Raw genomic sequence first — 8,584 nt, forward strand, 5'->3', positions numbered from 1 at the left:
GCGTGTGTGTATGTGCATACATACTAAGTCTTCTTCTAATCTTCTCGTGCTTCATTCTCTCTCTTTCAAACCTTGAACAACCACTGTGTACTCTCTTCCTCCATCCATCTCAGTCTTGTGCCTCTCTCTCCCAATCAATAGATTTCTGGCGGCCAACACGAGATTAATCTCTTCCCTGGTTGGTGAGACCAGCTTTGTTGTGAGCTAGCCAGAGTGCCCTATCCCTCCATTAACCCAATAGTACTTAATAAGGCGGCGAGCTGGCAGAAACGTTAGCATGCCGGGTGAAATGCTTTGTGGTATTTCATCCGTCGCTGTATTCTGAGTTCAAATTCCGCCGAGGTCGACTTTGCCTTTCATCCTTTCGGGGTCGATAAATTAAGTACCAGTTACGCACTGGGGTCGATATAATCGACTTAATCCGTTTGGCTGTCCTTGTTTGTCTCCTCTGTGTTTACCCCTTGTGGGTAGTAAAGAAATAGGTATTTCGTCCGCCGCTGCATTCTGAGTTCAAATTCCGCCGAGGTCGACTTTGTCTTTCATCCTTTCGGGGTCGATAAATTAAGTGCCAGTTACGCACTGGGGTCGATATAATCGACTTAATCCGTTTGGCTGTCCTTGTTTGTCCCCTCTGTGTTTAGCCCCTTGTGGGTAGTAAAACAATAAGTACTTAATAAGGCATTCTGTGACTTCCTCAGTGACACTGTCTTCGTGTGTGCTCTTGCTCAGCTTATTCCATTCCATTCCACACACACATACACACATATAGACAAATTGACGAAAATAAAAATGTAAGCGCCCTGAGAGAAAAGTTGAGCATAAGAAGCATCAAATGTGGTGTGCAAGAGAGAAGACTGAGCTGGTATGGTCATGTGTTACGTATAAATGAGGACAGTTGTGTGAGAAAGTGCCACTCCCTAACTGTGGAAGGAACCTGTGGAAGAGGTAGACCCAGGAAGACATGCGATGAGGTGGTGAAGCATGGCCCTCATATATTGAGCCTCATAGAGGCAATAACAGGAGACTGAGACCTTTGGAGATATGCTGTGATGGAGAAGACCTGGCAACTAAAGTGAAATCGCAGCCATGCATGTCCGGCCCAGTTAAGAGTACCCTGATGCGTCAGGTGATATGATATGCCTGAAAAAACCTGTTCATTCAAGTAAAACCAATATCATAGCTGTAGCCAGTGCCCCCCCCCCACACACACACACACACACAACTGGCTCCTGTGCTGGTGGCACGTAAAAAGCACCATCCGAACATGGTCAATGCCAGGTCTACCTGATTGGCTTCTGTGCTGGTGGCATGTAAAAAGAACCCACTACACTCTCGGAGAGGTTGGCGTTAGGAAGGGAATCCAGCTGTAGAAACATTGCCAGATCAGATTGGAACCTAGTGGAGCCACTGGCTCTCCAGACCTCAGTTAAACCATCCAACTCATGCCAGCATGGAAAATGGACGTTAAACGATGATGATGGTGATGATAATGTATTTCTTTAAGTATAATAAGCATATCGAGTTTTATCAAAGAGTGTTTTGTGCTCTGCAAAATATATTTAAATATACTTTACATAACTTACATTATCAAATGTGTATGTGTGTTTGTGTGTGTGTGTGAGAGAGAGAGAGAGAGAGAGAGAGAGACAGACAGACAGACAGACAGAGCAAGAGACAGAGAGAGAGAGAGACAGAGTGAGAGTGAGAGTTTGTGTGTAAGCATTTAAATATGTATGTATGATTAAATATATATATATATACATATGATTTATATAAACGATGATTTTATATATATATATATATATATACACAAACATACACACACACACCTATATGCATACAGCACATACACCCGTGTATATATGTATGGATGTGTGTATGCATATTTCTTTGTTTATTAACATAAAAAGAAAAAAAATCAATAGCCTTCATCACTGTGAGTAAAGCCACCTAAACTGTCTTAGCATATATTATTATATTTGCACAGTTGTCAAAGACGTCAGAATCTCAGGAATTGCAATGCAAAACTTAATTGGTTCCATATTGATCATTCATTTATTGATCAGTCACCATTATATTAAAGATATTCAAAATATCTTTTATGATATTGCTCCTCTTTTCTGTTTCAGCCTTTCATCTTGTCTATGTTATGAACATGATAACACTTAAACTTCAATTACTAACCGTTATACTTCACTTATGCTTATACTGCACTTACAAACACTTACATTTCTCTAGTGGAGGCACAATGGCCCAGTGGTTAGGGCAGCGGACTTGCAGTCGTAGGATCTCGGTTTCGATTCCCAGACCGGGTGTTGTGAGTGTTTATTGAGCGAAAACACCTAAAGCTCCAGGAGGCTCCGGCAGGGGATGGTGGTGATCCCTGCTGTACTCTTTCACCACAACTTTCTCTCACTCTTACTTCCTGTTTCTGTTGTACCTGTATTTCAAAGGGCCGGCCTTGTCACTCTCTGTGTCATGCTGAATATCCCCGAGAACTACGTTAAGGGTACACGTGTCTGTGGAGTGCTCAGCCACTTACACGTTAATTTCACGAGCAGGCTGTTCCGTTGGTCGGATCAACCGGAACCCTCATCATCGTAGCCGACGGAGTGCTTCTTACACTTCACTTACTAATACTTACACTTCCCTTACTAATACTTATACTTCATACACTTGCACTTTGCTTACACTTTGCTCATAATGCTTATGTTTTACTTGCTTACTGTAATGCTTCACTTACTAACTTGTATTTCATTTAATAGTACACTTCATTTAATACCACTTACACTTCACTTTTCCTCACTTAAATTAATACACTTAGTTAATACACTTCTTTTATTGACATTTATTCTTCAGTTACACGCACATACATTTCATTTGCTTGCTAACACTTATGTACCACTTACTAACACTTACACTATATTTACTAACACTTACATTCCACTTGCCAACATTAGTACTTCTCTTGCTTACACTTACTCTTCACTTATTAACATGCTCCACTGGCTAACACTTCATTTGCTAACACTTGTAAAAACTTACACTTCACTGACTTCATTTTTGCATTAGCTAATAAAGTATAAGTGTTAATATCACACTTCACTTGCTAACACTTTTGCATTAACGGCTTCTAAATTATTCTGAACTACTAAATTATGGTGATGTAAACACACCACCACTGGTTATCAAGTAGTGATGGTGGGGACAAACACAAACACACACACACATATAAATGAGGGACTTCTTTCAGTTTCCGTCTACCAAAATCCACTCATGAGGCTTTGGTCAGCCTGAGGCTATAGTAGAAGACACTTGTCCAAGGTGCCACACAGTGGAACTGAACCTAAAATCATGTGGTTGGTAAACAAGCATCTTACCACACAGCCACGCCTGCACCTATGCTTGTTTACAACCATCACATAATATCAATGGTACATATATGCATGCATGCACACACATACGCACACATATATACTCTTTAATTTTTTCATTCTCTTACAGGTTACAGTCATTGGATTGCAGCCATGTTGGGGTACTGCCTTGAAGAGTTTAGTCAAACAAATTGACTCAGTACCTTCTTAGTGAGTGGAGGCACATGGCCTAATGGTTAGAGCAGCAGGCTTGTGGTCGAGGGATCACGGATTCGAATCTCAGACCGGGCGATGTATGTGTTTATGAGCAAAACACCTAAGCTCCACACGGCTCTGGCAGAAGGTAATGGCGAACTTCTGCTGACTCTTTCGCCACAACTTTCTCTCACTCTTTCCTCCTGCATCTTGCAGCTCACCTGCAATAGACCAGCGTTCTGTCCAGGAAACCGGGAAACCAGCCCTTATGAGCCAGGCATGGCTCGAGAAGGAACAGACAAACCTTCTTAGTGAGACAAGTACAAAAGAAACTCTTGGCAGTCACTGACAAAGTTCCACACTCTATAACCTGGTGGTTACCTATGAAAACTTGGTGTGGATGAATGATTGGTGTTAACAATGCTTGCCATGTACTAAGTGTGAGTTAGCAGCTAGTTCAGGAAGGTATTCAGCATTCAGAGAGGTGTTCTCTACAAGGGCTTGTTAATAGTGTCTGCCTGTTTATTATAGTTGTCCATACTATAACAGGTCTCCATTCATGGTGACTGTACAGCGCAGGTAGATGAAGGAGCTGACAAATTCCATGATATTGGGACCAACTTTAAGAAGATATTGGGCCATCTCCAACATGCACTAGCTTGGTCTTCACCAAACTCACTTAAAAACCAAGCTTTGCAGATTCCTCTTGGTATATGATCAGTGTGTCCCTGAGCTGGTCAATTAAGATTCTGAATAGGGTGGTATTGTCTGCATACGCCAGGCCCGGTAATCAGATAATCAATGACACTGTCAAAGAGATCAGGGGCAACCATGCAACCCTCTCTGACTTTGCTGTTGATGGGGAACCAGTCGAAGTCCTTCCTGTTCACCCACCTGCAACTCTTGGCACTGCTATAAAGTTATTGGAACAAGGGGGTGATTTTCAGTGATGCGCTAGTGAGCTTGAGAATTTTCCAGAGGGATGCATGGTCAACCATGCTGAATGCTGCCTTGAGGCTGATGAAGGTGGTATAGAGGTGGCAATCTTTGCCAGAACTCCTGAGATCTTTCGATGAAACAAAGGACAGAAATATTGTTGGTAGTAGATCGAGTCAGCATAAGTTCAGGTTGTTGTGGGTGGTGTCTGCTTCTAGTGGCAGCAAGGGCATGGCTGAGGAGGATCCTGGTGAAAAGTTTGCCAGGGATGGAAAAGAAGTTGATGCTCCTGTGATTGCTGCAGACAAGTTTGTCACCCTTCCGTTTCCAAACAAGGAGGAGGATGCTTTAGGTCCAGTCATTTGGGAGCTGCTCTGACACTCATACATGGTTGAAGACACAAGTGAGCCATCTTGATCATATTTTTTCCACCCACCTTCAACATCTCCATGGTGGTAGCATGGATTCAAGGGGCTTTGCAGTTGTTGAGTTTCTTAAGGGCAGCACTGACTTCACCAGGGGTGGCAGAATCAAGTGGCAGTTGTGGCTATATCTGTAATGATGGTTAGGTTGGGGTTGAATAGGACCCCTAAGATCAACCATACATGTAGCTATGTAAGTCCCTTTGGTGCCACTGCTCTATCTCCTGGAAGATGAAGTTCTGCATCTACATATTGGTCCTCTCCATTCTCCTCTATGGAGCAGAAATATGACCTCTCACAAAGGCCTTGGCAAAGAGGATGGATGGCTTCAATAGCAGAGCCCAGAGAACCATTGAGAACATTTCCAACAAAGAACTGCATGGGCACACACATCAGCCTGCAGCCTCCCACCTCATAGCTATCTGCCACATGCGCTGATGTGGACATATCCTCTGTCTACCACCAGATCTTCCTACTAGGACCTTACTCTCATTAGACACAGCCGCTGTGGGCTGGAAGAGGTCCAATAGTAGGCCCTGCACCAGATGGTTGGACATGATTAAGAAAGACTACCAGTGGCTCGATGTCATCTTAGAGGATGCAGAGGGGCTGGCACAAGACTGCCAGTGATGGGGAGCACTAGTGGACCTGGTCAGCTCTATGCACAATGATGCCTGTGGGACAAGAAAGGGATTCTCTATTCACGTGAAGGGCATATTGGATGATGTTTGCGTACTATGATCCTGAATTAATTGTCTGGGAGGGATTAATTGGGGTTAAAAAACTTTGATTATAAGCCGTAAAGGCAACAGCGAGAGGAAGTAATATGAGAGTTATGTCCCATGAATATCATCACTAAGACTCCATAGGTTATGTCCCCTGTTATTTCTCAACTTCTATCTCTATTATTAATTTCCTTTTCTTTTTCTAAGTATTTCACGAGTAAATTAAGTAATATAAAAATATTTATGTATCCAAAGACACCAGGAAATAAGTTTTCAGATTCTAAGTGAACCGCTTATAATAGTATAGTATCTAGGATATTAGTTGTTATCCTTCTGTAAAGTTTCCAATCATATCTTCACTCTAACTTGTTGATTATATTTTTCTTGAAAATAAATGAATAAATAAATCAGCATTATCGATTTAATGTCCAATTTTCCATGCTTGCATTGTAGGGTGGAGCGAAATATGCAACTTTCGAAATTGGTAATTAAGAATCGATATTTTGTTGCGAATTAGGGTTAAAAGAAAGGTGTATAAAGAACTTTGCTGTTAAATATTTTTTTTTCAGCTTCGCAATACAACATCTGGCCAGAGTCTGCTCACTCCCTGAATTCTTTTCACACATATATTGTGTGTGAAACAAATTATATAGTCGAGTAGTATATAGCTGGTTGTGACCAGGCAAAAATTACCGTTGGTTTCCAGTCTATTATTGTACTTGGCAATTCAAGTGACTAGCAGACCTGCTGGTAGGAAGCACATAAGCTCTTTATTAATGGAGGTACCTCCATTAATAAAGTGGTTGTGTCCCTCTGGCCAACAGATTTGCTGAGTCACCTGTGTTGCCAAGTGCAATAATAGACACAAAACCAATGGTAACTTTCTGACTAGCCATAACCAATAATATGCTACCTGACTACATAATATATTACTAAAAAACATAATCTTTTAGAGTGTGCATTTTTTTTTGACTTATAGACAAGTGACTGATCGATCGATCGATCCATCCATCCATCCATCTGCCCTGTTCATGAATTACTTCACCATGGATCAACAGCCAATATACGACATGTGAGAACTCCTGTACCAGGTGACCCAGGCAGCAGCATTACAGCCACAACTTTGTATGACATGTACTGCAACCGGCTCTGCATCATGGCCACAACTCCTTGATACAGTATTTCAACTACTGTGTACAATTGACTACAAACTGGTATTCTCATTCTTGTGACTTTGATCATTAGTTAGTTAGTTTGTTCCTTCTCGAGCCATGCCTGGATCATAAGGGCCGGTTTCCCGGTTTCTTGGCATATAGGTTCCCCACCTGGACAGGATGCCGGTCCATCGCAGGTGAGCTGCAAGATGCGGGAGGAAAGAGAGAGAGAGAAAGTTGTGGCGAAAGAGTCAGCAGAAGTTTCGCCATTACCTTCAGCCAGAGCCACGTGGAGCTTAGGTGTTTTCGCTCATAAACACACACATCGTCCGGTCTGAGATTCAAACCCATGATCCCTCGACCACGAGTCCACTGATCTAACACTAGGCCATGTGCCTCCACTGACTTTGATCATTCGTTTAACTTCTCATTATAGACTCTTTCACTGTCTCCATCATTGCTATTCTTATATGTACTTAACACACACACATACATCCACGCCTATACACACATACACTTTGTTCTCGTGATGGCCTGTCTATTATTCTGTATACATGATGCACACACAGACACACATGCTAACATATAATAATAATGAAATTATTGTATACAGTGCTCTGGTGCACCACAACTTGTCAAAAAGTGCGTATAAAGTATATGCAGTAATGTACAAATGTCTGGAAAGTGAAAAGTGTATGAGTCAGATACATGCTTGCGTGTGTATGGAGGGGAGGAAATCAGGTGTAGTGTTGGTGAATCTCAGGACGCATGGAAGTTTTGAAGGATGCAGTGCTCCGACAACTAACAACTGATGCCGGCAGTTTGTTCCATACTTCAGCAACTCTCAGCGTGAAAAAATGTTTCCGAAAGTCATGGGAGCTGTGCTGTTTTCTGACTTTGTAAACATGTCTATGGGTGTAGACATCATTAAATCTTCTCTTAAACATTCTACTTGGTTGTTTCTTTCTCTTTTCCCCATTGTCACATATATGTATTCATTTTATATTTATTGTATCGACCGTGTGATGTACTAAGGAGACTCATTCTCGTTATATCACATCACGGTCATTACACACCTATTTACAATTGTTTCCTCCAAATTCACTCTCTCCAATCTTGCCATACAATGCAATAATGCAAATACTGGCAAAAGTAATCGCCAATTATACAGCTATTGATTTTCCAGGTGTCATTGAAATGACACAGGCTGAATTAGCCTCCTTAGAATAAGGTATCTAGGTTCAATACTCCAATCAAATTATTACTACACACACGTGTGTGTGTGAACATGCACATGTCCACTCTTTCATACAAATATAATAATTGCCACAGCTACCAAACTGACAGCTGTTGCTGCATCAAGTAAAAATTCTCATGCCATCCCTTCTAGTTCCTCATATTTTTAGTTAAAATCCTGCTGAGATCAAAATTGTCATTATTTTTAAAATCTGCCGGTCAAAGTGAAAAGATCCAATTTGGATCTTGTCTTTCCAGAGTTGATAAATACAATATTAGTCTACAATCCAGTACTGGGGTGAATTCCTTTGCTTTAGGATAACGAAAAGAATGAAAGGGTAAATATTAACATTATTTCTCAACATCTATTTTCTCCCTTTCTTACTATTGTTGTTCAATCCTGAGTCAGACCTATAATTGGACATTCCAACGATCACTACATTGTCTAATGTGCCATTTTTCTATTTTTCTTAAGACGCTAATGTATAATTTAAGAGAGTGAGATTTGGCTGCTATTTCTAGCATATTAAGAAGCCGTTTGC

Source organism: Octopus sinensis, linkage group LG23 (assembly GCF_006345805.1).
Source record: "Octopus sinensis linkage group LG23, ASM634580v1, whole genome shotgun sequence".
Classification (NCBI taxonomy): Eukaryota; Metazoa; Mollusca; class Cephalopoda; order Octopoda; family Octopodidae; genus Octopus; species Octopus sinensis.